The sequence below is a fragment of the Hemiscyllium ocellatum genome (assembly GCF_020745735.1).
Source record: "Hemiscyllium ocellatum isolate sHemOce1 chromosome 15 unlocalized genomic scaffold, sHemOce1.pat.X.cur. SUPER_15_unloc_2, whole genome shotgun sequence".
In the NCBI taxonomy this organism is placed as follows: domain Eukaryota; kingdom Metazoa; phylum Chordata; class Chondrichthyes; order Orectolobiformes; family Hemiscylliidae; genus Hemiscyllium; species Hemiscyllium ocellatum.
This window is the reverse complement of record NW_026867456.1, coordinates 372057-375109: the sequence shown is the minus strand read 5'-3', so window position 1 is coordinate 375109 and position 3053 is coordinate 372057.

The window sequence follows — 3053 nt, the reverse complement described above, 5'->3', positions numbered from 1 at the left end:
ACGGGGCGGGGACGGTCTCTTGACACACGGAGGGTTGGCTTCCTCCTCAGGCGTTTGTGTCGAAAATGAAGGCGAGAGATGCAAGCGTCTGGTTCCCCTGGGTGCTGCCAGCAAGGGTGCAGGCTGGCCCTTGCCTGAGCACTCCCAAAAGCCTCTTAAGCTGAGGCAGGCGCCGCACTACCGGCTCTGGGGAGTCGTTGGCCGCTATTGTACATAGTCCGGTCCTTCCTCTGCACCCGGCAAGTGCGATGGCTCTGCCTCCCTGCGGTGCTCGTCACCCAGGTTTGGGGAACACGATACTTAGAACATGTTGGCGGCTCGGGACCTGCAGGCGAAGGGGGCCCCGTGGTGCTGAGCACATCGACCTCGCGTCGCAGTGCAAGCCGGAGAGTTCGCGGAAGTCTTAACAGGCTTGCCTGACTCTTTCCGTCCGTTCTATGAATCAGTCGGAGGCCGGGGCGGGGACGGTCTCTTGACACACGGAGGGTTGGCTTCCCTCCTCAGGCGTTTGTGTCGAAAATGAAGGCGAGAGATGCAAGCGTCCTGGTTCCCCTGGGTGCTGCCAGCAAGGGTGCAGGCTGACCCTTGCCTGAGCCTCCCAAAAGCCTCTTAGGCTGAGAGCAGGCGCCGCACTACCGGCTCTGGGAGTCGTTGGCCGCTATTGTACATAGTCCGGTCCTTCCTCTGCACCCGGCAAGTGCGATGGCTCTGCCTCCCTGCGGTGCCCGTCACCCAGGTTTGGAGAACACGCTACTTAGAACATGTTGGCGGCTCGGGACCTGCAGGCGAAAGGGGCCCGTGGTGCTGAGCACATCGACCTCGCGTCTCAGTGCAAGCCGGAGAGTTCGCGGAAGTCTTAACAGGCTTGCCTGACTCTTTCCGTCCGTTCTAAGAATCAGTCGGAGGCCGGGGCGGGGACGGTCTCTTGACACACGGAGGTTGGCTTCCCTCCTCAGGCGTTTGTGTCGAAAATGAAGCCGAGAGATGCAAGCGTCCTGGTTCCCTGGGTGCTGCCAGCAAGGGTGCAGGCTGACCTTGCCTGAGCACTCCCAGAAGCCTCTTAGGCTGAGAGCAGACGCCGCACTACCGGCTCTGGAGTCGTTGGCCGCTATTGTACATAGTCCGGTCCTTCCTCTGCCACCCGGCAAGTGCGATGGCTTGCCTCCCTGCGGTGCCCGTCACCAGGTTTGGAGAACACGATACTAAGAACATGTTGGCGGCTCGGGACCTGCAGGCGAAAGGGGCCCGTGGTGCTTAGCACATCGACCTCGCGTCTCAGTGCAAGCCGGAGAGTTCGCGGAAGTCTAAAGCTTTTGACATTCGCTCAAAGCTTTGACAGGCTTGCCCGACTCTTTCCGTCCGTTCTAAGAATCAGTCAGAGGCCGGTGGGGAGGTCTCTTGACGCAAGGGGAGGGGTGGCGTCCCTCCTCAGCGCTTGTGTCGAAAATGAAGGCGAGAGTTGCAAGCGTCCTGGTTCCCCTGGGTGCTGCCAGCAAGGGTGCAGGTGACCCTTGCCTGAGCACTCCCAGAAGCCTCTTAGGCTGAGAGCAGACGCCGCACGACCGGCTCTGGGAGTCGTGGCCGCTATTGTACATAGTCCGGTCCTTCCTCTGCCACCCGGCCAGTGCGATGGCTCTGCCTCCCTGCGGTGCCCGTCACCAGGATTGGAGAACACGATACGAAGAACATGTTGGCGGCTCGGACCTGCAGGCGAAAGGGGCCCCGTGGTGCTTAGCACATCGACCTCGCGTCTCAGTGCAAGCCGGAGAGTTCGCGGAAGTCTAAAGCTTTTGACATTCGCTCAAAGCTTTGACAGGCTGCCCGACTCTTTCCGTCCGTTCTAAGAATCAGTCAGAGGCGGTGGGGTGGTCTCTTGACGCAAAGGGGAGGGGTGGCGTCCCTCCTCAGGCGCTGTGTCGAAAAATGAAGGCGAGAGACGCGAGCGGCCTGGTTGCTTTGGGTGCGCCAGGAAGGATGTGGTCTGACCTTGCCTGAGCACATCCAAAAGCATGTGATGTTGAGAGCAGACCTCGAGCCCGCACAACCGGCTCTGGGAGTCGTTGGCCGCTATTGTACATAGTCGGTCCTTCCTCTGCCACCCGGCAAGTGCGATGGCTCTGTCGCCCTGTGGTGCCCGTCACCAGGTTTGGGGAACACGATACTAAGAACATGTTGGCGGCTCGGGACCTGCAGGCGAAAGGGGCCCGTGGTGCTGAGCACATCGACCTCGGGTCTCAGTGCAAGCCAGAGAGTTCGCGGAAGTCTAAAGCTTTTGACATACGCTCAAATCTTTGACAGGCTTGCCCGACTCTTTCCGTCCGTTCTAAGAATCAGTCAGAGGCCGGTCCGGAGGTCTCTTGACGCAAGGGGAGGGGTGGCGTCCCTCCTCAGGCGCTTGTGTCGAAAATGAAGGCGAGAGACACGAGCGGCCTGGTTGCTTTGGGTGCTGCCAGGAAGGATGTGGTCTGACCCTTGCCTGAGCACTCACAGAAGCATGTGACGTTGAGAGCAGACCTCGAGCCCCGCACGACCGGCTCTGGGAGTGGTTGGCCGCTATGGTACATAGTCCGTCCTTCCTCTGCCACCCGGCAAGTGCGATGGCTCTGCCGCCCTGTGGTGCCCGTCACCCAGGTTTGGGGAACACGATACTAAGAACATGTTGGCGGCTCGGGACCTGCAGGCGAAAGGGGCCCCGGGGTGCTTAGCACATCGACCTCGTGTCTCAGTGCAAGCCGGAGGGTTCGCGGCAGTCTAAAGCTTTTGACATACGCTCAAATCTTTGACAGGCTTGCCCGACTCTTTCCGTCCGTTCTAAGAATCAGTCAGAGGCCAGTGCGGAGGTCTCTTGACACAAGGGGAGGGGTGGTGTCCCTCCTCAGGCGCTTGTGTCGAAAATGAAGGCGGGAGACGCAAGCGTCCTGGTTCCCCCTGGGTGCTGCCAGCAAGGGTGCAGGTGACCCTTGCCTGAGCACTCCCAAAAGCCTCTTAGGCTGAGAGCAGACGCCGCGCTACCGGCTCTGGGAGTCGTTGGCCGCTATGGTACATAGTCCGGT